General features: G+C 40.8%; 2 pseudogenes across 1 annotated transcript; both read left to right on the forward strand.

Moving 5' to 3' along the window:
- The first annotated feature begins 241 nt into the window (after positions 1-241).
- Positions 242-1,159, forward strand: LOC147797768 (uncharacterized; annotated as a pseudogene).
- Positions 1,160-4,453: 3,294 nt separating this feature from the next.
- Positions 4,454-27,362, forward strand: LOC147797769 (uncharacterized; annotated as a pseudogene). Its single transcript, XR_015426813.1, has 4 exons — positions 4,454-4,487; positions 7,533-7,884; positions 7,919-8,639; positions 25,907-27,362. The product of XR_015426813.1 is annotated as an uncharacterized LOC147797769 (transcript).

Below are 27,362 nucleotides of genomic sequence, written 5' to 3' on the forward strand. Positions count from 1 at the left end.
ATATCATTAACAAGCAATCGTCACATTGCGATGAGATCATGCATCTTGTGCGTCTTTTCGTATGCCAGTGCTTGCGGTACAACATCACATTTAAAGTCTATCATATACCCGGCGTGCATAATGAAATTGCGGACTCCCTCTCACGTTTTCAGGTGAACCGTTTCCGTGCACTAGCACCGAAGGCGGACATAACAATGACGCCGATCGCCAATCTTCTCCAAGTGTAATACAAGGTGAGATAAACCGCCTATTACTAGCTGCATCGGCATCAAATACTCATAAGACATATCAGACTGGCTGGCGGGCGTTTTGTTCATTTCGATGCCAACAAATTGATGCCTGTTCTCCGTCCTCGCCTGCTGATGTTCTGCGATTTATTGCATGGCTGTCACTGCAGCGTCTTGCACCATCAACTATCGCAACTTCTGTTTCCGGGGTGGGTTATTATCACAAAATTTCCGGTTGTCCGGACCCAACGAAAGATTTCTTGGTGACGAAATTATTGTCGGGTTGCCGTAGGGATAATCCCGTTATTGACGAACGATGGCCTATGACCTTGCCAGTTCTGGCCCGTATCATTCAAGCACTCCCACGCGTGTGCCAAGATCATTACGGAGTCGCACTTTTCCACGCGGTCATGTTATGTGCATTCTTTTGTTTCATGCATATAAGCGAGTTTGCCGCCATTTCAAAAACACACGTGCAACACTCACTTATTTTGGCTTCGGTCGTCGAATTTATAAATGTGGGGCAGGACAGTGCTTCCGTTTTAGTCACCTTCAGGTACACAAAGAATAACCAAATGGGTAATCCTCAGATCGTGAAATTAGTTCGCTCAGGGGACGAAACCATCTGTCCAGTGCAAGCCCTCACAGTCTACGCCCAGATGCGTCCGAAGCAGGAGGGTAGTTTTTTCTGTCATTTTGGGGGCGATCCCCTTACCCAGTACCAGTTTAACGCCACATGGAAACGGGTTCTGATTTTCTTGGGCCTTGGAGGCTCATCATTTAGTGCACACTCCTTCCGCATTGGGACGGCGTCTACTGCAGCGTCCTTGGGTTTTTCGTTGGATGAAGTTAAGGCAATGGGCCGTTGGCGTTCAAATGCCGCTTAACTTTATATCCGTCCAATTGTACTTTGCTAGCTGCCTGGCGTTTAATTTCAGCTGTTTAATTCCGCGTTTTTTCCACCATTTTGTCTCACTTGTTCCCACCCCTTGTTTACAGGGGATGTGTGGATCATTGGGGATTCCATCGTCCGCAGAGCGGCAACCAGGCTGGAATGCAGTCCAAAAGTACGCTGGAACGGTCTGGGCGGAGCCCGATACAGTGATATAAATCAATTGTTATCTGACCTGGAAGCTAAGTGCCCTCGACCGGCCATGCTGATCGTTCACATTGGCACTAATGATTTGGGCGATACTGATTTTTTCAGCATGCGGCAGCGGATAACCTTATTCATGAAAGAATGTAGTGCTAAGTATCCCCAGGCTAAATTAGTGTGGTCTGATATACTACCGCGAGCTTGTTACTTTGGGAACATTAATCCAGCGAAAATGGAGATGAAACGGTGGGCCGTGAATAGATGGGCGCGCTCCCTCAGCCGTCGCAAGGGCGTGTCAGTGCTACATTATCCGCAGTTTAAATGGTCCGAATTCTCATTGTACAGATATGATGGGGCTCACCTGTCCCATACGGGTAACATGCACTTTCGGTCGAATCTTCGGGATTGCATTTGCACTGCCTTTAATTGAGTGTAATTGAGTTTATCCCACTCAAAGGGTTCATAGCGATGGTCCTCTTTACTGTTGTTATTATAATTCAATTCTGGGGGTGTTAATAGGGAGATGCACTTGCCTGTCGTTCTGGTGGGGCGCGTTTGGCGCGTGTGGCAGAAATTTGCCGGAAGCGACGGGAAGTGCCTCGATTTTGGCTAACATGATAATCAAATTATATTAGTAAATAGGTTTCAATTAAACTTTGAATTTTGATGTTTACAGTTAATACTTGCTGTTTAATCTTAGGAACCCTACGCCAAGCACCCTCTTGTTCAGGTGGGGCTTCTTCCAACCGTATTTTCAAACGGTGGAAAAAACGGCGTGCTTTGCAAATCCTTTGTTAATTGTTCCAGACATGACATTCGACAAATTATAAGCATTTTGTGACTAGCACCCTCTCGTTCTGGTGGGGCTAGCGTTTAACTTTGATAAATATTCCTATAGCCTAAAGGTGAATGGTTGGCAAGCCTGCCAAGGATTCGGGCCCGTGGATGCCAAGCTTGGCAGATTGGGGCAAGCCTGCCCGTTTAAGCTGATTTTGCCAAACTTTTTAGTGTAAAAGACAAATAAACCAGTGGCTTGGAATAACGTGCCAAAAATTCAAACCTTAGTCTCAGTGGCTATTTTGTTTGTTGTCTCAGAATAATGTATTTATACCCTTCTCACGATGTCTAACAATTTCTCCACTCCCCTGGAAACCCATTCGATGATTTACAAGCCCAAGAAGAGTGAAATTTACCTATTTAAATTTCAGCAGTAGACAGGCCAACAGCGGATGCAACGGCAAACATGAGGAATGCCCCTGCCACTGCATGATGGCGCTGTTGCTACAAACCAGCAAACTCTCAATTATATGTACAATATGCATGACATCTCTCACAGTTGGTATAGAGACACCAAAAACGTGCGTAATGGATGGTGCGAACTTGCGTTAAGATCACTGATCGACATCTAGATCCGTGTGATCGACATCTAGATCCGTGTGAAACACGCACTACACGGCCGCAGCATGATTAGACCGGTAATAACTAATAACAAATTAAACAATCGGTAATTGCGAATTAAATACTCATAATTACGAATTAATTATCCGTAATTACGTATTAAAGAATCCATTTGTACAAAATAAATGATCCGTAATTACGAATTAATAATCTGTAATTAAGAATTAATGGTCCGTAATTACAAATTAATAATCCGTAATTACGAATAAATAATCTGTAATTAAGAATTAATGGTCCGTAATTACAAATTAATAATCCGTAATTACGAACACTAACTTGCCAAGGCACTAATGGGCTTTCGTAGTGGCAGTGTCTGTGGCGCAGACAAAAGACAGGTGTCCAGTGTTCATTTAGAACTTTTCTATAGCGCCCCCTATTGATATTGAAAAGCTGTCTTAGCACCCATGTGGTCATGGAGATCATTGTGGAGTTGTCCAGATCAGGAGAAATTTCAATGATTTCGGCATAAGTTTATGGGTCATTTGTCACTTTTCGTGTATGAAATTGTACAGATATTCCATTTTTACTTCCAAAATCTTTAAGTGAAATTAAAACAATAGGGAAAGTTTTGATATGCCTACCTAGCTGGCAGCAGCTACAGACATGGACTGGCTGTTGCTTCTTTTTCCGACATAGGCCAAAAAAGTTTTTGTGGTTGGGCTAGTTTATTTTACTGTCATGTCATTTTACGTTTTTGTAACAAAAGAGCTCTGGGTTATGAATAACATCATTCAGTTTTGCAAAGAATTCAAATTCGGAAATAATTATTGGATTCTAATTGATAGAGCAGATCATTGGGCACTCCTTTACAATGACTTAGAGATTGCTTTTGGGAGGCTCAAAATTGTTCGAAAACATGGCCTTGTTTCATATATTTCATACAAGAAGATTTTTCAGGTGGGCCTAAGGCATCCTTTGGTGTTTTTCCTTTTTATAGGGGGAGGACAATGTTAGCGCACGCTGGCCAAATCAGTTGTGCCAATTTGACACTGATCATGCTTTATAATTGTTTTTGGTAGATGAGATGAGAAGTTTTCTGGGGGCTGACTGTGCATTATATTACGAGGCACACCTGACAATTGTTATACACTCCACAACATTTTCATTGTCACATTTCGTTTATGAAATGTGAATCAAACCAATGTAAAAATGGGCCTTTGATATTCTCCGAAACCAGCTGAATGTGTAACTAGGCTAATAGGCCTACTATAAGTAATAGAATTAGGCCTCTAGTAATTCTAATAATACGTCTAAATTTTAACTTTAATGTAAAAAAATCGCCAAAACGTTTTTGTGAAATAGATCATAAAAAATATTGAACCTTGCTGGGAGCTGTCAGTCAAGAACTAGGCATTATCCATGAGCCAGAGGTCGTTTTTTTAAGAAACTAGGTAGGCATTCTCTTATTAATTAGGTGTACACCAAAGCTGGCATTCATCCACATGTAGCAGCCTAAATGCATCCACTTTGTTTTCAACATCATAAGCATGCTATTATTTAAAAACTTTGACAGTAGAATAAGAGTGATGTTTGTCTCTTGCAAGTATAAACCCATGATTCATATTATGTAATTCAACTGGTTTGTAAAGTAAATGTAGTGCAAAGTATTTGTATAAATCGCAAAGTATTTGTATGCATCGTAATATTTGATATTTTTTTTCACAGATCCAACATGAAGCGTAGTAATGCAACTCCACCATTGCAAGGTGAGTCAAGAAATGCAATGTGTTAGAAAACTGTATCTTGTGTTTGTTTTCGAAATGATAAATTTATGATCACTTGGGTCATTTTGTGGCACTTTGCATCCATGGACCTATTATACAAAATCACATGCATGTGTATTCATGTGCATACATGTATAGTGAACATGCGCACAATAGCGCAACTAGGGTCCTTTTTGGGGGAGAGGGTGGCACAAATATTTCTGGCGGGGCACCCAAGGGTGCATTTTAGTTGCAGAAGTCATTTTAAAATGGGGGAGTATGTGCCGGTCCTTGTAGTTACACCTATGTTGCATGCATATGTAGTGGGCACATACTATTTATTACTACCTTATCATTAAATTATGTTATTATTATAATAATTATTTATTAATTGTCTTTGTTAGCCAATACAGGGGTCCATTTGGAGTAAATCGTTTCAGTCAGCTTCAACTCATGAAATGGTGTAGAGTCCATATATAATCTTGTTAAGATCTTTTATCCATACCACCCCGGGCTACTTAATATTAAATTTTGCATAATGGCTGTTCTTAAAGATATTCGTACACAAGCAAATGCATTCGGTAAAGCAGTGTGAGTGTATTATGTAGCAGGGAAAAATTGAAGCTGTTGAGGTCCGGGGACGCCAAGTTACATGTACAAGTGTTTTTTCAATGAAGACTCCATGTAAGTACAGTCTATGCATCTTTACATCACTAACAGAACTGAGCATTGCCATTTAGTTGAATTATTTTGAGTAAAAGTGAACTTTTAACATTGTCACAGGCTGCTTCTTGGTTAAACATTAAGACAGATTTCAGTCTTTATGAAATTGCAGTCATTGAAACGGTATTTGAAGTATAATCTCTGCAATTAAGAAATCTAATGCCAAGTCAGATGATTCATGGCTGTTTGTTTTTGCTAAGCCTAAATCACTAGAAAACTACAAAATACTGTTTCAAATTTTTAGTGCAGTTATTCAAGAAAGTGATGCCCCCTGTCCCACACAGAGTCAAAAACTGCATCGAGGAATGTAAAGCTCAGTTTAAATGACCAAACATAAATTGAAAGTGGTAAAGGTAAATATACATGTATAACCAAAGTGGAGTTGGTCATTTTGTCTTTATGTTACTATGTTATTTCAAATTTATTTTGGATGTTTTCAGTTGCTTTCAAGGTTTCAATTTTGCAAGTTCTAAGTCCATTGTTATACGTAGTTATTGTACATCATGGAAAAAGATTCCCATCAGAAAGACTTTTCTGTGTACATCAACCTGTTCAAAGATTTCATTTTATATACCAGTAACATTCTTGCAAGATTTCATATTCATTTCAAGCTTTAAACTTGCATGTAACTGAAAATTCAACCAATCAGGTGTCTTGGACACATTACGGCATTTATTCAAAGGGATGGGGAGTCCCATTCATCGTAGTCAGTGCACAAATCAGCTATCTGCAATGCTCTGAATTTTTACCTTTTAATATTCCTATAGAAATTGTTTTGAGAAGTCATATTTTCTCTGAGAGGTAAACGAGCCAAAGGTGCATCCAGGAGGTTTTCGGGGTAGCTCAGAGTCAAGAACAAATATTTTTGTTGAAGAAGATTGCAAGAGACTTATGAAGAAGGAGAGAAACACATAAAACATAACTTACTGTGGCTATGGCACAATCTTTCGCTCCATTCCGTTCTAGATTTCCTCCTTTTTTCCCTATTCGTCCCCTTTTAACAATTTTGTGGAGTAATATTCCCCTTAACCTCCCCCTATATTCCACTTTGTCTGAATTTTCCTACAAGCCCAAGAATGCCTGATTTAACAAGGTTTCACATAGTTGAAATGACAAATTTTCTGTGTTTGGTACTTCTTACAGTACAAGTTTGACATTTGGTCAATGAGTAATCTCAATTCAAGAAGTGACTAATATTTGGGTCATTCCACGAAGCTCGGGAACATCTTTTTTCCCTGCATGTGGATCTTAAATTGAGATTGTTCGAAATCTTGCTAGGTTCTTGTAGAGGTGTGCTTCATCTTTACTGATTAATATGACTTAATCTATTGTAAACTGAAAATAAAGGGCTATAAATGGTACCGATGTAAGAAGAGACGTCGTCACAAACTGTGCCCGAACTTCCTGGAATGACCCCTATGTGTTTTCTCCTTTTCAGATACTTTCCAGCGAAAACTTTCACAGTTCTTCCCAAGTTTGTGACGGATGTAGCATTGGCTCGTTAATTCATCAGCTACTCTCCACCAACAGGTCAAGGCAAAGCAGACAGCCAAAGATCATCCAGATCATCCACCTCAAAATTGCCTTGCACAGGTCAACCTGGTGATAAACAACATATGGATCATTTCCCTCTGAGAGGCCCTTGGCAGGTACATCCACTGATGCAACAGCACCTAAATCATTTATCCATACCTCTGTGAAGTCTTCATCAGTAGGTAAACTGGATGCTGCAGCAAAAGGTGGTTCATTCCCCTCTGAGAGGCCCTCGGCAGGTCCACTTGATCCTTCCATATCAATCAGCCATGAGACATCTCCAGCAAGTTAACTTGATGGTGCAACAGCACCCCAAACAGCCCACACAGACAAGCTTTCAACATGTCCAATTGATTCAGCAGCATCTTCATCAACCACCTCTGAATTGCCTCAACCAGTGGGTCATTGTGGAGTCTTGACAGTTGGCTTTGGAACTGGTCTCGTTGAAGCAATAAATAATTTGCTTGCTGAAAAAAGGCCCTTGAAAATCAGAAGAATGCGTCCTCGTGTAAACCAGCACTTCAAGCTATGGAAGTTCCAGAGAGTGAAGATGAAACTAATTCAGAGGCTTCCGTTGATTTCCTGCAGCGGCTGCAGAATGTGGTAGATTTTTTGAATAAAGAAAGTCCAGCAAAAATTCCTACTCCATCAGATGATTCACAGGCTAGCAATTCCACCTATTGTCCATCAGATTCAAATTCAGATACCAGTTCACATGAAGGTGAAACTCCTTCCAGGAAACGCCTTCTTCAGATTCCTGATGCCAGTGAATCCTCACAACATGACCTTAAGAGCCTGGCGAACATGACCTTGATCTAGAGCCAGGTGAACATGACCTTGATCTAGAGCCTACTGACCATGATCCTGATAATAAATCGGATGATTTAGAAGATGACCTGGATCCAGAGTGGAAAATATGGGACAAAAATAATGTTGGAGTTCATTTCCGAGAGGTTCCAGTTTCAAGCACAACCGGGCTAGGTAAACGCAAGAAGCATACAAGGGTCTACAATTAGAAACATGCATGCTTGTTTTGTTCAAAGCTTGTGACCAATATGTCACAGCATTTAATGGCTGTTCATTGTTCGAGAGAACAAGTCAAAAGATATCCAAAATATCTTTTGACGAGAGTGACACCCCATCAGTGAGGAAGGAAAAGTAAAGTGGTAAGAAAAAAGCCCTTGGATATTCTTCGAAATCAAGGGGCTTTGTCTCCATAACAAAGTTCTTCGCCTAAAGAAGAGCGAGATCATATTGGCACGTCGACCTAAGAAGCACTTTGATGTGCCTCACAATGGGCCATATCCTAAATGTTTTGAATGGGTGGAACTATCTGTACTGTTGCCACACCAAACGAAATTTGTCGCAAAAGAAGACTACAACCTTAGAGAAACAAAGGGAGAATCGGTCATCCAGTCAAAGGCTCTGTCTCGAGCTGTCAGCAAGGAATCCAGTAAGGCTCTTGAGAAGGAAGTCTTTCCCATCATGAAAGATGACAAGGTAGGGCAAGAATCCAAGAAAAATCCCCTCATCATTTGTGCTTGGGAATGAATGGATGATCCGAAATCTCGCCAACTGTGTGATGCGTAAATACTACGCATCCAGAGTAATGCGTCTGGCCGCTATACTGAAGATAGAGCTGAATAAACAAGCCACGCCACAAGATGGTCCGAGTCTGGCAAGCTACCTTTCACCCCTATACTTTGATGAAGTTTTTAAAGCAGCATACCTTGTGGCGAAACAAGAGGAGGGTGGTGATGATGTTCTGGAATCTCCTAAGAATCTGGTGAAGCTGTCATATCACATCAAACGGCTTATCAATATCAAGTTGTCCGAAGCCTTCGCAAATGGCAAGACTCAAGCCCGCACAGAGAGCAAAGACATCTTGCAGCTCACGAAGTAGTAGAGAACTGACAGTTCTGGACCACACGCCCTTTTCGCCGTTTTTAGCAAAAACCCCTGGGTAGTACATCAACTCAAAAAATCGGGGGAATCCCCTAAAAATCTGGAATTCCAGATTTCCCCCGGTACCTCATCGACCCAAAAAATCCGGCTCTAAAATACCGGGCGAATATATACATTCTGAGCCAAAATCTCTGTTACCCATCACACGCAGTATTCCCTCCGGTCGTACTCCCTCCGGTCGTGCTCGCTACGCTCGCTCACCTTTTGACCCCGGCTGGCTAAACAACTCGTGACTGGCAATCAGCACTCATTCACAAACAAAAAGGGATTTCCCCTTGCGAACAAGTCGAGACTTGCCCGACCTGAACTCGTGACTGGCTTATACAAAATTGGATTGATTATTAAATATGACGCTGACGTCGAAATCCCGCCTGAATAAAAATGATAAAAAATTTAAAAAACCTAATTATAAATAGAACATGTCAACTCAAATGTATATCGTCTCAAATGACCACAAACGTCTAAATGCCGGCAACAAAAACCCAAAAATTACCTACGGTCCCTTTGACCCTGAAAACTTAGTCATTTTAAGACCCGCAAAGAATTCTTCTAAGATTCTCTATTCTCACGAGGGCCAACATAAACGATTGTTGATTAGGCTCGAAGACCCTTGTTACGGTATAAACCCGGTTTACAAATATGGTACTAAGGAACCTACTGACCAAAAACAAATTTGTTATCAACTGTCTCCCAATACTGAATCGCTGCTATTACGTATAAATGATTCAGTTTACAGACATTTTGAAAAATTAACAGATGAGGCCCTGGAAGACCTCCCCGTGATTACGCGTAACTCTTTTAAGGTGTCTCAAAAACTAGATGACATACCCGATCAAATTAATTACTTAGTTAAGCCGGCTTATACCGATAAAAGTAGGATGTACGTTAAGACAGCCTATGACGCCTCTTTGGTGGATAAATCGTTTAAAGAAATTGATCGCTCTCTTTTTGCTAATAAGAAATGCCAAGCGATCTCTTTAATCTCTCCTAAAGATATTTACTACGGCGCCCACGGTTCACTTTCTTGTGGAGCGAGTGTTAGGTATAGAGTTATATCAGCTATGCTAACGGTTGAAGAGAAACCTTACCTTTTGGACGCGTTTGATTAAAAGCGAGCAGAGCGAGCGAGTACGACCGAAGGGAGTTAAATAAAAGTTAGTGAAAGTCAATTTAACCTCGGTTATCCCGGGGTTAAATTTTTTTTTTTGTTTTAAATAAATAATCTCTTTATATAAAATGACTGATGCGGAACTTTGCCACTTGCTGAATCTAAAGGAAGTACACATAATTGGGGCAACGAGAAATGTACAACCTAGGCCACCTTGCGATCACCAAATAGTTGAAATGGGCGAAAGATACGCGTGTAAACATTGCGGTCAAATTTTTGGGTGGGTTTCTTCGTTTGACGCTGCAGAAGTGGGAGATCGGTATTACAAGCATCACGTTTGGAAAAAACCCAAGCCGCCAAAATCGAGAAAAACGTTGCAGAAGTATAATATCTGTTTTCAAAACGGCGAAGCGGGTGAAATAGAATATCGATTGAACCAAGTTTTAAACGGCAAGATCTCTCGAGGTAAACCGTTGGAGGCTTTAATTGCAGTCTGTTATCAAGACGTCACTGGGGAAACCGAATCTAAAGTGAAAGACCTTTTTGGTGTCTCAGATAGGCACTGGGAAAACGCTATGGAGAAGTTTAAAAATAGTTTAATTTAAAAATGGAAACGCATACGTTTTACTTGACTGAAAATCCTCAAACGTTTGAATTAAAAAACGAGATTAACAACATTAAAGGCGATAAAGTAGTCCGAGTCAAAAACATTCAGTTTGAAGCTGAATATTTATACGTAACACAAGACACCGACATTCAATGGGATACAAATTTGGACAGAAACGAAAAAAGAAGAAAAGAGACGGCTCTAAAACTTATTTTGACGGGAATGAAAGAACCTATATATGCTTTGCTAGCTCCAAGTTTGGCTCAACCGTTGCCAGAGTCGCAAAGAGGAAGCATCGTGGTGTCTACCGGGTACTACGGAATCGATTGGTTTGATTTTATTTTAAACGCCATCCCTGGAGTAAGTTTTAAGGTGCACTCGGAATCAAAAAGGGTGACCTTAACCATCACGGATCCCAATCTCAAATTGCGGCTCAATAGAGAGGTGGCTAACTTGTTAAACTTACCCGAAAACAAACTTTCGCCCAACGTTATTTATATAGGTGAGTATAACTCAACTCCTACGTTTATTCACTGTCAACAATTGGATCACTCTATCAATTTTTATAACGGAAAGTCTTCTAACCTGCTCAGCGTTATCCCTTATGAATCAACGAATAAAACACCCAAAAAGCTATTATCTCGGAACATAGACGAACTCACCTTTTCTTTGAGAAACGAGCGAGATGAACTCTTAAACAACGTCGGTAAAATCTTGATTGAATTAGATGCTTATTAATAAAATGGAGACGCATACATTTCACCTGACTGAAAATCCACAAACATTTAAACTAAAAAACGAGATTAAAAACGAAAAAGGGAGCAAACGTATCTGCACCAAAAACATTCAGCTAGAAAAAAAGTTTTTTAACATTATGAGAGAGACAGAGATTGAGTGGGGGGCAAAAGAATTATCTAACGAACCCGGTGATGATGGATCAATCAATCAAGCCTTGGTGCAAAAATATAGTGATCTATATATAGGTGAAAAATATGAAATTGAAAAACCAAGTTTACAATTAATAGATGTTTTTTTTGGATTTTATTTTGCGACTCAAAATTTTTTAAGAAACATACAAAAATACACTTTAAATTGGGAATATAATGTTAGACGAATAAAAGTATATAAAGCACACATGTTATCTATAATAAGTGTAATAAAAGACAAATTTACTGATTTTTCTTCTTTTTATTTTGGTGTACATTATAAGCCTTTATATTTTAATCTATTATCTAATGATACTTTACGACAAGAAATGGAAAAAAAGTTAAACCTTCTTGACAGCGGTTCTTATGAAGACGAGCTTTTTGTAATACAAATGCTAGATGACTTTTTTTACCCAAGAATGATTACTGAAATACATGTAAGTTTGATCATTTCTTTGTCTTTTCAAACGACACTAGCGGGCATTATACACGCCCTCAATCAAATTTGTGATAGATTAGACTATGCAAACCATCTAAAGGGCAGGCCACCACCGACAACTGAAGAGAAACAATTGTTCATTTGGGATACTACGTCTTCTACTGTACAATCTATTTTAAAAGGCCAAGCAAAACCCATATTTAACCAACTTTACACAAAGCAAGCGTTTGAGTCTATAAGTATCTCTGGATTGACTGGCGGCATCACCTTAGAACCCGGGTATTACGGAATCGACTGGTTTGATTTTATTTTAAACGCCATTCCAGGCGTGAGTTTTAAAGTATATGAAAAGTCAAAATCGGTGACTTTAGTCATTTTTGACCCTTATTTAAAACTAAAACTAAACACACACGTGGGTCAATTGCTCGGCCTGCCTTCTGTTGAATTACAAAACTTTTTTATATACAAAGGCAAATATAACATCGATAGTATCAAATATCTGTTTATACACTGCGAGCAGCTCGATCCAAATTATAACTTTTATGACGGGAAGTCTTCAACTGTACTCAGCACCAGAGACACAGCTCTGTGCAATTTAGAGGTAAACCCAACCTGTAAAAGACTCGTAGATCGGAACATAGACGAACTCACCTTTTCTTTAAAAAACGACAAAGGTAGGTTGGTAAGCGGTGAAGGAGATGGAATTTTGCTCGAGGTGAATATCGTTTAAAAACTCTTAATTATAAGATGACGACTAACATATATCCTGATTTAAACTCGGTTGAAGCGAGTGAGTATAACGACCGGAGCGAGAACGAGCGAGCTTCAACCGAACAAGCGGAGACAAAGGTTTACAGGCTAAGAAAGATCGAAGAAATTAAATCTCAAATCCAAAGAGAACGCGACGCGCGCGAAGCTAGTTACAAAAAGATCAAACGACTCTTAACCGCGCTCGGGTACGTAGAATACGGCGTGGAAGCACTAGGTGCCACATCGGCGGCCGTAGGCATTCCCGCTATTTTGGGAGTGATCACTGGTCCCGTCGGGCTCGTGATGGAAGGCGTCGCTATCGGTGCGTTTGGCGCTTATGCGGTTCTAAAGTACGCATCTCGTAGACTCACCCACAAAACTAAAAAACACGACCAAATTCGAATGTTGGCAGACGCTAAATTAAATACAATCGAAGAATACGTATCTCACGCGATTGAAGACGGCGACATATCCCAGGAAGAATTTGCCCTTATTTTATCTGAGCTGAAAAAATTTAACGAGATGAAAGAAAAGATTAGATCGCGTACATCTACAAAATTGGAATCGAGCAAAGCTCACAGCGGGCAAGAATTTGAACGTCGAGTCAACGAAAGAGCAGAAGCGCTAGCGGCGGTTTTAAAAAAAGATCTTATGAAAAAACTTGGCGAATAAGTTTTACAAAGTCGGTTGGGTATGAGCGTAGCGATCCACCCGCTTATCGAGAAGCGACCATTCCAACGGCACCTGTAAAAGACTGGTAAAGATTATTTTTAAAATTCTTTTAAAATAAATGGGAGGTAATTTTAGCAGTCTAGATATCAGAGTAAACAAAGACAATGCCTTTACAGCCGAGTTTCCAAATTTAACACACGCGTATAAACTACCAAAAGTAACCACGGACGAAGTGGTAGAACGCTGGAACTCAGATCCGTTGACATTTTATCAAAACCAATTTAATTTTGCGGTCTATTGCGCGACAACAGCCTGCGGTGTGGGTTCTGATCTACTGTCTAGTCACGGCCCATATGTCTCGGCTATAATGAGGTTCCACTTATATTACACCGTACGAAAAATATTTCACGACTGTGTGATGCCCATTCCGAGCGACGACGTATTTAACGTGATTAACAATAATTATGACCATCGGAAGTTTTCTGACACGTGTCTTTTATACGGAGTTGACCCAGATATGAACTTTAGGCAAAAAGTCGATCTTTATACAAATGGCCTTGGTACCGCTTATTATTTTGACCGAGCCGGTTTGATGGACACGGGTGTTAGACAGTGGTTACCCGTACCAGGAAACGATTATACTCCAAAATTAGATGCAGACGATGTAGACAAAGACTGGACCGCAACAAATTTAAGTCTCGGGGTAGGTGCTAGAACGCCTAACCTTTCTTTTGTGCATAAAGTCATGCGACTCGGTTACTCTAAGGTTAACTCCGGCGTAACGGCACAATACGTAGTAGAATATATTTTGCAAGACTCAAAGGTTGCGACTACCGGATGGTGGGGTTTTATTCCTAAAAAGTCGCAGTTTACAGATATAGGGTTTATAAAGGTAAATGAATCTATTCGAGCCTATGTCTATGCGTTATTAGGGTCTCAAGTTGATACTAAGGTGAGTATTTTGTCTTATGGTACAGGGTTAATCGCGCAACAAAGATTTAAAACAATCATAGAAGCAGAAATTAATCCAGCCAACCCCGATTCAGAAAAGTCGACAGATCGTTTTCAAGATATGTTACAAAATGCTAAAACACCATTAGATTATGTACTAGCCCCAGGGCTATATCTAATACCTTCAAACATGGACTTACGGATAGGCGTCTTTGAGGGTTATAACAATAATTTACAAGTCGCGACTGGGGATATGAAAACTGGGTATGTACCGAGTTTGAATAACGGAACGAGTGCGAGTACTAATGAAGAACTAGAACCGGAAGTGTTACCGAGGAATCCAACTGCAAACCCGGTTTTTAGTAAGCCTTTAGACACACACAACGAAGAAAAACTGTCCTTAACCATCGGAGCCGTTGCCGTGGGTGTCATCGGTTTTACGCTGTATAAAATTTTAACTTAAACAAAGCGAAGCGAGAACGGTTTGATGTAAGGCATAAAAAAAATTCACCTCAAATTTGGGGTGAATTTTTATCTTATTTTAAAATCTATTTTTACCCTTTTTGCACGTAAGTCAAAAGCAAAACACCCACGCCCACGAACAAGGTCCATAAATGTTCCGCCACCCATCCAACCGCTTTACTCGCTACGTTAAAAATCCAACTCAAAATGCTACCGATGATCCCAGGCAAAGCTCCTAATGCACTCAACCCGAGTTTCTTTAATACATTGGCTAAATTCCACAGTTGACGTTTGATCCAATCGGTGACCCCGCCCTTGGAAGGAGGAGCAGGCGTTGGTTTAGGTGTGGGTTCAGGCGTTACGCTAGGAGTTCCAACAGCTCTAACGCTAGCCACGATACTACTAACGATGGTACTTATCGCTAAACCAATAGCCGTTAAAATGCTCACGATCGTGACGCCTTGCTCTCTAAATAAAATATTAATTCGTTCGCGTAAAGTCAAATCTTTACCTAGAGCCGTTTGGATCGTTTCTTTTAACATTTTAAGTTGGTTTCTAAATCCCGAGGTTAAATTTTTTCGTTGGGTATTCAATGCTGCTAACTCATTGTAAAAATCTCTAAGAATTTTAAGCTCGGAATTTTTTTGTTCTTGAGTGATATCTGGTTCCTTTAATGCATCTTCAGTTGTCTGAATATTTTCTTTTACACTCGCGATCTTAGCTTCTACAAGTTTTAATTGTCCTCTTATTGTTTGTAAGCTTTGGTCAAATCCTCTAATCTCTCTGAGAGTAAATTCTGAATTTGTATCTTCTGGGTCTAAGTTATGAGACTGTTGTGCTATTTCTTGAAGTTGATCGAGTGGCTCATCTAATTTGTCTACAGATCCGTCTTCACTCGTGATCTTTTCTATATTTTCTGAAACAGCTTTTGCCTCTTCAATTAATTGAAATCCAGGGTCTTTGTAGCCTTTTAACCCTAAAGTGTGTCTAATAAAATCTCTACCACCTTCTTTTTCTAAGCTAGACAACGCGAGAAACTTTTGCCCACTTTTATCTATTTTTGTTCTAGTCAGGCGGATTTCTTCGCCGTTATAGGTTGCATTGAGTCTTCCTTTTGAATCAAGGCTAAATATATTTGTCTTTTCTAAGTCTATGGTCGGTTCAAGTCCGGTAGTTTTTTTAATCTCGTTATAAAAACTATACACCGCCTTTTTAGTTTCATCGCTAAGCTTATCTTCATTCAGCTTCTGTCTTAATTCTTCGGGACTAGACTCTGGTCCAACTACAGGAGGGTTTGGGGCGTTTTTTAATATACCATCATCAAAGATATCGTCCCGTTCTAGTTCATCTTGGTAGTCTTGCTCAAATTCTTCTTGTTCACGTTCTTGTTCCATTTCTTTCATTTCAAATCCCCCTTCATCCATTTAAAATAAGAAAACTTAACTCGATCCGCCCATAGGAAACGTTGAGGGTAAGATACCCTGCCCCACCAACCAACCTTGGGTAAAGAGTGCGCCGCTGGACAAAGCGGTTAATTTTAATGCATCTTCGGCAGACAACTTATTGAAATCCGGTGGTTTAATTTTAAATAGTTTACTCGACAGCATGGCGTATCCGAGTGAGATTCCTGAAACAACTGCGCCGTGGTAAACCGTATTGACGATTCCGTTTACGTCGATTGATTTAGCGTTACTCATATTTATATATAAAGAACTTTTAAATAAAGCGAGCAAAGCGAGCTACGACCAAAGGGAGTATTTATTCCATATCTAAATCCGGTTCTTGTTTGGGAATATTCGAGCTTTGCTTTGGTTGAACGCTAATTTGTCGTGAACTAGTCGACTTATTTTTCCAAATTAAGTAGAGAACCACAACACCAGCGATACCCAATCCACCGAGTATCAAGCTTCTGTTTTCAAAGGCCGTTTGGGTAAAGCTAGATTCTTCACTCGGTTCGCCCGCTAATTTCATCTTAACGAGTTGTTGCTTCATCTTCTTGTTATGTTCCGCCAACTTCTTACCTTGTTCTACGCGCTTTGGGTTCTTAGCTCGTTCTGCTCGCTTAGTAACTGACTTAACTGCTTTCTGAATTTGGTTGCTCGAGTTCGCTTCGTTGTTGCTCGCTTCTGTTGGGTTCACTTCGTTTGTTGACATCCTCTTTTATAATAACAGAACTTTTGTTAAACTCCAGATGCTTAGTTGTAATCAGCATAGCTGTAAGTGGAGATAGGTACACTCCGTACTTGTAACAGACCTCGGTAAGTAGGTGGCCCATCGTTTGACTGATAATCGGGTCGTCGTTTAAATCTTTAGTCAGCGCTTCCTCTGATTTTAAGTTGACGTTGAATCCGAGTAGATCGATCGGAGTAGCTATTCCTAGTAGGCGAGAGTACAAACTTAAAATCGAGTAACCGAGAGTTTTAACGATTTCTTTGCCAAACTTAACTTCGTAGAGGTTAAACAGTTTTTCTTGTTCTTTTGGTGGTAGAGCTTCGATTTCTTTTATCGTGTATTCTTTCCCGAGATACTTCTTGCTTTCGCCCGAGGCAGCTATCGCGCAAAGGCGGTCTTTTACGTTTGAGCTGATTGCTTCGCTTTTTGGTTCAGTGAATATGCTTTTTATGTCGTCCATTTTAATAATAAGTACTCTTTAAATTTGTTGTAGGTATGCTTTAGTCGTATGTATTCAACTGTATAATAAGTCAAGTTAGCTGCAATAACTAGCTGAATAACTAGCTGGACGTATTGTAGCATTGTTATCTATTTACTATAACTAAATTAAATTTTATTATAGCACAGCTGAATTAGCTATGCTCAAGCAAAGGGTAAGTAATTATCAACAAAGTAAAACAAATAAATAACTAGCTAAAACGTATTATAACATAGCTGAGTAACTAGCTAAAAAATATTGTAACTTGCGGGCGCTTCGGTATTTAACACCAACTTACTAAATCTCACGGTGCGTAGATGCCTTTTAATTTCCCCTCTCTTTTCATCTGGTACAATGTCGTTCTCGTCCAGACACTGATCAAACGAACCACGGTCCTTGCAATGAAAAATTGCTGTCCAAGCAGTATTCTCGCGAAAATCTTTTAAAACTGAATTGTACTTTTGCGTCAAAAGCCAGCAGCTGTGAAGGTAATGTCGACCTGAGAACGCCATTTTCGACAACGCGCAAACTGAACCACTCTTAGACTTCTTACGATACTTAATAAACTGATCAGCTGCACAATCGTCGATAATAAACAACGTATTTATCCCATCGAATACTCTCTGATAAAGTTCTATTGCCTCATTTAATTCTAGTCTTTCTCGATCCAGGTCACATAGGTAAACGTTTTCATCGGTGTACACCCACAGTCGTTCTAAATAAGTTTTATTCTTAAAAAGCGTTGGGCATATAATGACGATAGCTTCAAAGGTGAATCGGTATTCTGTCTCTAAAAGATTTAAGATCCAGTTAGTCTTCCCGCTGCCAGTTTTGCCCACGATCAAGGCGCAGTGGGGATTCTTAAACATCTGGTTCTCGCTACGCTCATACTCCCTCCGGTCGTTCTCACTTCTTTCATAACTCGCTCGCTCGTTCTCGCTTCGCTCGTAGTTCACTCGTTCCACTCGCTCGTTCATTTTTAATAAACAAGATTTTTAAAGTTCCCGTCCTCCACCGTGAGTTGAGAGTCCATCACCAGGAATACGTACATCGTCAACGGTCCCGCGGTTTCGGCCGTTCGTTCCATCTGTATAGATATGTCTCCTCCTCCACCGAGAGGTCTGCCCGATCCATGGGCGGAATTGTCGTCGGAACTTCGGAAGTCGAGCCATAGACCGTACTTGTCTTTTAGATAGTCCGCCATGTCTACTCCCAACAAGGATAAGTCCGAGACGACCCCTCTAGCCAATTCTTTATCCGAGTCTCCGAAATACTTTGTAACTTCGTTCCAGTGTTGATATTCAAACAGACCCTGTGAGTACAATTGATTTGGTTTACCTTCGACCGTGACAACCGTCTTTGTGATGTGCGGATTATAGAATTTTTGCGGGTTCTTGATCGTCGGGTCTCTAAATAAAATCAACACCCCTTTTAGGCTTCTAATACTCTGGTCGATGCTGATGTTCCACAGCGTGTCTGACTTGTTTACCGCTTGCTTCTTCCACGAGTGAATACGGTCGAATAGATAATACATCGTCTTCTTATTTCTCAAGGTTTGGGCCAAGTCTCGGTTGGTGACTACCTCGTATTCCAGGGTCAGATCTGAAATTTGATATTCAGCCGCGGTATCTGACGAATTAACCACTTTGTCGTGTCGGTTAAAAGTTAGTTGGTACGTCAGAGGCTCTTTAAACCACGAAGGATAAAATGGGGTATGATCCGTTAACATAGGCGTGTCTAGTGGAATCGCGTACCTGTTTTTAAAAGCGTCAGCAATTGCTTTGTCCTTACCATCGTTTGCGGCGGCATTAGCATCGTCAGCCCCTAGACGTATCTTAGCTACGTTTTCTCTTTCCAAACCAAAATACGCCATATTTTTGGTCTGCGACGGGGGTAACCAATTGTCCTTGAAATTGTGAAATACGTCCGCGTCATAGTAACTTACGATTTTGTTTCCCTGGAGACTCACATTTATTTCCGACACCAGGTTTCTCGCCACGTTGTTATAGACCGTCCTGTTGTCGTCCGAGGCACCGTCGAGATCGAGTTTAAAAGCCAACTTTGCAGTACCGGGTACCATGACTTCGTCCATACCTAAAGAGGGGAATTTTACGTTTAACGTGTGACCCGCGTCTACGGTACTCGGGTTGTGCGTAATGGTGACTTCGCGTCGCTCACCTTTGATCGCGCGAGGAACTTTAAGTCTGCGACTCGGGTTAAGCTTTTTGGTATACATCTTACTTTTATATAATACAATTCTTATTTTATAATTTTAAAAAGAAAAGAAAACACGACTAACGTTAAACCCGCTGCAAAAAACAGATCTTCATATTTTTCACCTTCTAACATATGGGCGATTTCGTCGATCTTTAGCTGAGTTTCTACCTGTTCGGTTTGAATCTCGATTAATTTATCTTTAATTTCGGTAATACTCGCTTCGCTCGTTGCTCCCTCTGGTCGCTTCGTTGCTCGCTTCGCTTCGCTTCGCTCGTACTCCCTCCAGTCGTACTCACTTCGTTCGTTCTCCATATTTAATTTAACCTTATTTTAAAAATGGCTAGTGCTTTAATGATGGTTGGAGGAGCGATAGTAAACGCCTTGGCCTTCACGGGCTCAAATTTTTTATTTGACAGTTTATCAAAAGATAACAACGTCGACGAAGAACGAAAGCGTCACGACCTCGCGTTGGAGCAATTAGATCAAGCAAAACAAGAGTGGGAACAAAAACGCGTAGACATGCAAGACTTTTTAAATGAACGAAGGCAACAAGAAGGCAAGAGTCAGCAAACATTTGTAAAAGTAGACGAAGGGTCGCGGGAGTATTCAGAATTGACCGGTAAGAGTATTATCCCGTTACCGCCAGAGCCTAAGTTGTCCGATTTTTACGAGCCTTCCGAAGATCAAAAAATTCGCGAGTTTGTTTGGATTATAGGTGGAACTGCGATAGTCGGGTTGTTGGCTTACCGGTACTCGCTACGGTAATACTCGCTACGCTCGTTGCTCCCTCTGGTCGCTTCGTAACTCGCTTTGTGTAACTTATTTTAAAATGGAGAGAGAATTTTCAAAACTATTTTACAGCCCGCAAGGCTACTGGCGAGGAGAAAGTGCTGTCGATCGTCTACACGAAAAGACCGGTGCGGACAAATCAGTTATTAGGAAGTGGTTAAAAAAGCAGGCCGTTTGGCAAATATACTTACCCGCACCACATTACGTACCCAGACCTACAATGTTGCAATCAGAATCGGTCGAACCTAATTACGCGCATCAAATGGACGTTTTGTATTTACCCTGGGACCGAGTTAAAAGGAAAACGTTTAAGTACGCTTTAACCGTGGTAGACGTGGGTTCGCGATATAAAGAGGCAGAACCGTTGACCAGTAAAACCGCCGAACAAGTGAGTGAAGTAATAAAGAAGATTTATTCGCGATCACCTCTGACATGGCCCAAATTCGTAATGGTAGACTCGGGATCTGAATTCAAAGGCGAGTTTAAAAAGTTAATGACAAAAAATAAAGTACAAATTCAAGTGGGTGAACCTGGGGTACACAGATCTCAAGGAATTGTAGAAAGGTTTAACCGTACTTTAGCCGAAAGGTTATTTGGCCACCAATACGCTCAAGAAATGTTAAACGTGGGTGTGCGTAACGTGGAATGGGTAGAACGTTTGCCTCAGGTCGTGAAATCGTTAAACGAGGAAAAAACGCGGTTAATAGATGCCGTTCCTGCAGAAGCTATAAAATCAAAGCGAGTGAACCAAGAACCGAGTGCACCTGTAAGCATTACCCAAAGAGAACTTCCTCCAAACGCAGTCGTCAGGTACCTCTATTACCCGGGTGAGCAAGAGGGCGGCACCGTCAGAAGGGCAACAGATCCGATATGGTCCGTGGACGTCTACCAAATTGAAAAGCGTACCAGTCAATTTGGTAGACGAGTGAAAGGAAAACGCGTCAAAACGGGCCCAACTTTGTACTACCTTTTAAACGGCCCGAATAGGAGTTTCGTCAAAGAGGAACTTCAGGTAGTACCCGAGGACACCGAATTACCGGAGTAGCTCGTTCTCACTGCGTTCATAGCTCGCTCGTTCCACTCGCTCGCTGCGCTCGCTTATGCCCGTAAGCCAACGTATCGATTCCGTTCGGCAATATATAACGCTTTGTGTCCAACGGCGACAAACTAAGTTTATTTTGTGAAATGGTGAACACCCGATGTTTATCCGATCTAAATAGTTGTTGTTTATTGAAATGAGAAACCCTTTCAAATAGGCATCTTTTATACATCTCGTGGGTCAATCGTTTCTCGGTTACTACCTTGGAGACCCCTTTCGCCTTCTTTAAAGAAAAGTACTCGCTTCGCTCGTTGCTCCCTCTGGTCGCTTCGTTGCTCGCTGACGCTCGCTTTTGATCGGTAGTTAAGATCGAATACATTTTTGGCCTAATACAAACGGCTTCTAAAATTGTTTTACCGCCAAACTCGTCTTTCATTTTGCCTATGACTTTTTTATTTTTGACGCTGTAAAGCGGATGACCCGGTGGATAATTACTAAAGTCAAACAAATGGCGCTTTTCGTTTAGGTAACCAGTTAAATCGTCAGAGCTTTGCTCGATTTGAACTAATAGAGAATCAGTGTCCGTATAAAGTAAATTTACTTTTTCACCAAAAGTTGATTTTAGTTCGTTGTAGTAGAAATCGTACATTAACGTTTTTGAGATATCGAGAATACTTACACCGCAATAGATTGGCTTATTTAATTTTGTTTTGGTTCGGTACATCTCCACAAACGAAAGAGAACAGTCCCCAAATGGCACCGTCGATTTGTAATTCGGTTTATACGTTAATTTTTTGTATTTGGCGGCGTCTTGTACGTCCCTTAGGAGGTGGCCGTCAATTCGATGTCTTACATTTTCCATCGTCTTGCCAAATACCGAATTGTTCATCAATTTGAAAAAGTCTTTCTCAAAATCATTTTTTGCTTTCTTGCGCAATTTTGTGTTTTTATCGATGTAGCTCTTCATCCACGGCTTTTGGCGAAAACGCAGTACCCGGTGAACTTCTTTGATCCACAACCCTAGTTTGAGATATTTTTGCAATGTACGATAGTGAACCACGTATTTTCGTTTGGTGTCCAAAGTAGCCACGAGTTTGTCTACCGAGGTCACTTGCTCGCCATTACCAATTAAATCCTGTTGGTAACTCGAAAACCATTCGTTCGGCACCGACATGTTTTCGGGTGCAAGTGGAAAGTCATTATGTTTGTCATGGTGACGTTCCGGGTAATCTAAAGAGATCTCAAACATGTAACCGTAGTCGTCAGTTAGCCGTAACTCTTGGATGTAATAGTAATTAAATTTTGCTAAGTCTGTTTCCCAGGTAAATTCCCCTACGGGTAGATATTTGCTCATCGCCCAGCCATATAAATTATTTGCGTCTAGGTACATGATCTGTGACTCCGGCTTATTGGGATCGTAGTCGGGTAATTCTGGACTATTAGCTTTCGCGTATCGCTTTGCGCCCACACTCGAGATACCACCTCTTTTGGCCCTTTCAAAGAACAAGTGCTTGTCGATGTCTGTCAATAGTTCCAATTGTATACCCGAATGCTTTAACAATGCATCCCACGACAGGCCTGGCGCCGTATAGTAGTTAGCCGGGTCAAGGCCATAGTTCTTCTTGCATACCTTCCGAAAGTTTTCAAATACACCCGCGAGCAATAGCGTGTCCGTTTCCACGTATAAGTCGTGGTAGTCCCCCAAGTTTTGACAACCAAAGGCTTCCCATACTGTTTCCGCACGAGCGTATTCTTGCTCGGTTATCCCTCCCTGCTTCAGAGAGCTATAAAAAGCGTCTACTGGTGGGAGTTTTGTTTCTTGAAATCGATCAAAGGAATCGATATACTCATAAGGATAAATTCCCTTTTCCAAGAGTAAATTTGGGTTATTTGGAAACCTTTCACAAAGTAATTTAAAATCATCTGGTGAACAATTTTTAACCAACCGATCTAGCGAAGCCGCCATGAAATGAAAGGAGTCTAAAAATCTGAGTTGGCCAAAAGAAAACGAAATGTAGTTCTCGGTATTTTTAGCGATCAACTTAATTGATTTCCCATAAAATTCGTGAGCACCCTGCATAATCAAGTGCGCATCGTATTTCTCCAAGTTGTGTAAGATAACCGGAATAGGTGTTTGGTCGGGCACTATTCTTAACTTGAGATTACAACTAGCGTGCGCTGGGCCTCGATACTTCCCCGTCACGTGACAATGATCGCGAACTTTTCTAAAATTGTTGATGGGCTTTTCGCAATCTAAACATTTCCACTCTTTGAACCCAGCTTCATTTTTATGACAGAAAGCAATTTTGTCAGCTTTTGTCTCAGGTGGTTTTGGAATATCACATTGACAGTGAGATTCATCCGCTTTTGCTCGATCTATCAACTTTTCGCATATCCAACATCTATGACATTTTTCGTAAATTTTTTGTAATTGATCGTTCCAAATCAACGGCTCTTTGTTTTTAAACGTTTCATTTATTTTCTCTGTTTCCTGAGAAAGTGATTCTACAAAATTAACGGCCGCGTCTTGGCCTCTATATGTTTTTCGGCTAGTGCAAACTCCATCGCATCTGACGACTGCATATGAGTACCCGCAAGGCCTGTGAATCTGAGTTTTCACCGTGTTTGTGTCAGTCAGCGGTAATTTTTCTAAAACAGACTCAAAATCGGCGTAAATGGCAAAAGGCGCGTCTTGCTTATTTTTGTAATTTTTGAACTTGAGTATATTCTCGCCTTTGACTGGCATTTCGACTTTACACGTAGGAACGTTTAAGCCTTGGCAATCTTCTTTGTGGCTGGCTAACTTTTCTTCAGTTAGGAAATGTGTCATGCACTTGAAACACCAGTATTTTTGGCCGTCGTGTTTATTGATGTCACCCGTCAACCGAGAAAAGTTTTTAATCCAACAGTAGTGATTCTCTTCATCTCGGGTAAAATAAAGTAAATTGATTGGTTCTCGCTGCGCTCGTAGTCCGCTCGCTTCACTCGCTCCTTCTTCTGGACGCTTGCTTTTGTGGAGAATGTAAATACCGTCTTTTTTGGTATAACCAAACACATTGATTGCCAAGTTATTTTGCGATTCGATACGAGGGATTTGTGAAATCGGTGTTGGAAAGCTTATGTTTGTAAAATTTAGACCGTCTGCTTCTGACCGGTAAGTCGAAGGCCGCTCGTCATGTATTTTATATTTTGAATTTGTTTCTAGCTGACTTTTGACTCCGTCTGAATACAGCTTTAAAGCTGCTCTCAACGCCCATCGGATACATTCTTGATCTTTATTTTGGACGTTTATGATTGCTTTTTTGTCTAACAGTTCCTTAGGCAACGGAATGTAAGAAGAACCCACTGGATTATATTTAACCACGTTGATGTAAAAAGCGACAACTTTGTCAAAGATCCACCCCGAGCCTTTTTGTGTATGAGCCTCCACCTGTTCGATTTGTTCTTCGCGTTGCTTAGCAAGTGCATTTTTAACGCTTGGTTTACTCGTTACTACGTCTTGATCACTCTGAAAGGGAAAGGTGCCATAGTCAATCGTTCCGTCAATTTTTTCCAATCTAAACTGCACTTTAAGATGTGTTTGTAATTTGTAACTCCCGATTTCTTTGAGTTCAGCTAACGCTGTTTTCTCTATCAACTGCTTGTAAAAATAAAAAAAATGTATTAAATCGTCTTCATAGAAGCGAGGAATCAACTCCCAATTACGAAAATTATCTTTAAAACGCCTTATACGTTTAATGTCTACTTCCTCCAGTTCTTTAGGTTGTGTATAAGCTTTAATCGCATCAATAAAGTCCTGTTTGACGTATCTGTCTTTGTTTGCATAAGGAATATTATATTTTTGTACCGTTTTCAACAGCTGCCGATATGACTGACGCGGGAGATGCCTAAATTGTTTTTGATCCTCTCTGATAGCTTTTATTAGCTCTGATCGTGTATGATATTTGCGCCTAGGTGACGGTAATGGGATCTTATACCGTTTAATAAAATCTTCCAAAAACACCTTCTTAAATCGAATAAAGTTCGTTAATATAGGTCGATGTTGTTGATAGCTCATGTCTCTTTTTATATATAGATTTATAAAATTTTTATCAATTTTATTCAACATGTTTTTTTTTTATACTACTATTTGATATAAAGAGCATTTATTTAAGGCGGTTGTAAACATAGCGTGTTTTGCTTTGAACAGAGCCATGCTTTAAGTAGAGGTCACGAGTTCAGGTCGGGCAAGTCTCGACTTGTTCGCAAGGGGAAATCCCTTTTTGTTTGTGTAAGTCAGTACCAGTCACGAGTTGTTTAGCCAGCCGGGGTCAAAAGGTGAGCGAGCGTAGCGAGCACGACCGGAGGGAGTACGACCGGAGGGAATACTGCGTGTGATGGGTAACAGAGATTTTGGCTCAGAATGTATATATTCGCCCGGTATTTTAGAGCCGGATTTTTTGGGTCGATGAGGTACCGGGGGAAATCTGGAATTCCAGATTTTTAGGGGATTCCCCCGATTTTTTGAGTCGATGTACTACCCGGGGGTTTTTGCTGAAAACGGTGAAAAGGGCGTGTGGTCCAGAACTGTCAGTTCTCTACTACTCACGAGTCTGTGATTCAACACAATGCTTGCACGGATCCTATTTGAAGAAAATGTGGAGTTCAGAAGCCACTACCATTGCCAAGCGATGTAAGAGCCTTGTCAAAATTCATTGCCAAGGAGCTGGAGGCACTTGATGTCAGTGACAAGTCCTATGCCAATTACATTAAAATGTGAGGTTGATCCTAGCAAAACTAATCACATACAACAAGAGGTGTGGAGAAATACAAGCTATGAGGTAAGTTTAACAAAGATGGAAAATACATTCAGAGAGCATTTTAATCTCTTTGTGTTTTCACTATACATTCTTACAGTTTTAACATTGTCAGTCAGTATCATGTACCAGCCGAAACAACTCACGGAATCTGTTCTGAGTAGCCGTATGTAGCCTCTTTTGTCCGGACATATGGTTAAGCGTATTTTTATGGCTGCGACAAGTATAAATAAAATGACCATGAAAATCCATTCTATGGTTGGAAAAGTAACGTGCATGCTATAAGTTGGCATTTTTAAAGGTTTTAGTTTTGATCTTTCAACATGCTGCTAAGGTCATCAAGTTACCACCAGAGGTTCTCTACCCTTATAAAAAAGTACTATGGTATTACCATGGTAGCGGTGGTTTTATGGTGGTTACCATGCTAATTGTATGGTAAAACCACTGTATGTTTTCTATGGTGGTACTCCAGTGGTTGTACCATGGTTCTACCACGGTTGTAGCATTGTTTTGATGGTAAACCCATGGTATCTAAGGTAGACTTATGGTATTTGTACATTTTCATGGTACGTTTATGGTACTTTCATGGTACTACCATAGTAAAGATAAAACATGATTCATTTTTAATGATATTGTGACGAAATAGGGGTAGGCATGAATGCCAGTCTAAGTCATAAATTATTAAGCATTGCGTTGACCAATCGGCGTTGCGTAGAGCACTAGGTCTGGGCGCTTGCGGCGTGCTTAGAGCGCGCACAATCAGTTAGTGAGTTTCGCTGCTGGGTCGCAGAGTGGCAGGATCGTGGAGGACGCTTTCTACCGTTCCGTGCTGTGACTGTGCGAGGTATAGCGTGGACGCTGCACCAGGGGCGCTGCATGTAGTGACTATAACTGGTAGGTCTAGTAGCGAACCGTATTGGGTCTAGATTACTTTAGTGATAGAGCTGAGTGTCGTGAACCTAGGCTGGGAGCTAGTGGTCTTTGCTGTTGGATTGCTTGTCGTCTGTAAGCACTGATAGTGGGGTGACGGCTAGAAGGCAATCTTGTCATTGTGCTAGCTAGCCTTGATGTTTACTTGATGTACTCAGATCGCTGTGAGGGTAATTTCCCTTTCGTTAGATCGACCCTGTTTTGCATGACACTCTGTGTTATTTGTGTGAGGGCTATCACTATTGAATGAGGTAACCCTTGGGTTGTAGATTAGCTGTGTTTAAGTTAGTCGGGTGGTTAGTTAACCACGTGAGGCATATT

The sequence above is a fragment of the Acanthaster planci genome, linkage group LG10 (assembly GCF_054643075.1).
Source record: "Acanthaster planci isolate LZ-2023a linkage group LG10, COTS_SCS, whole genome shotgun sequence".
Lineage (NCBI taxonomy): Eukaryota > Metazoa > Echinodermata > Asteroidea > Valvatida > Acanthasteridae > Acanthaster > Acanthaster planci.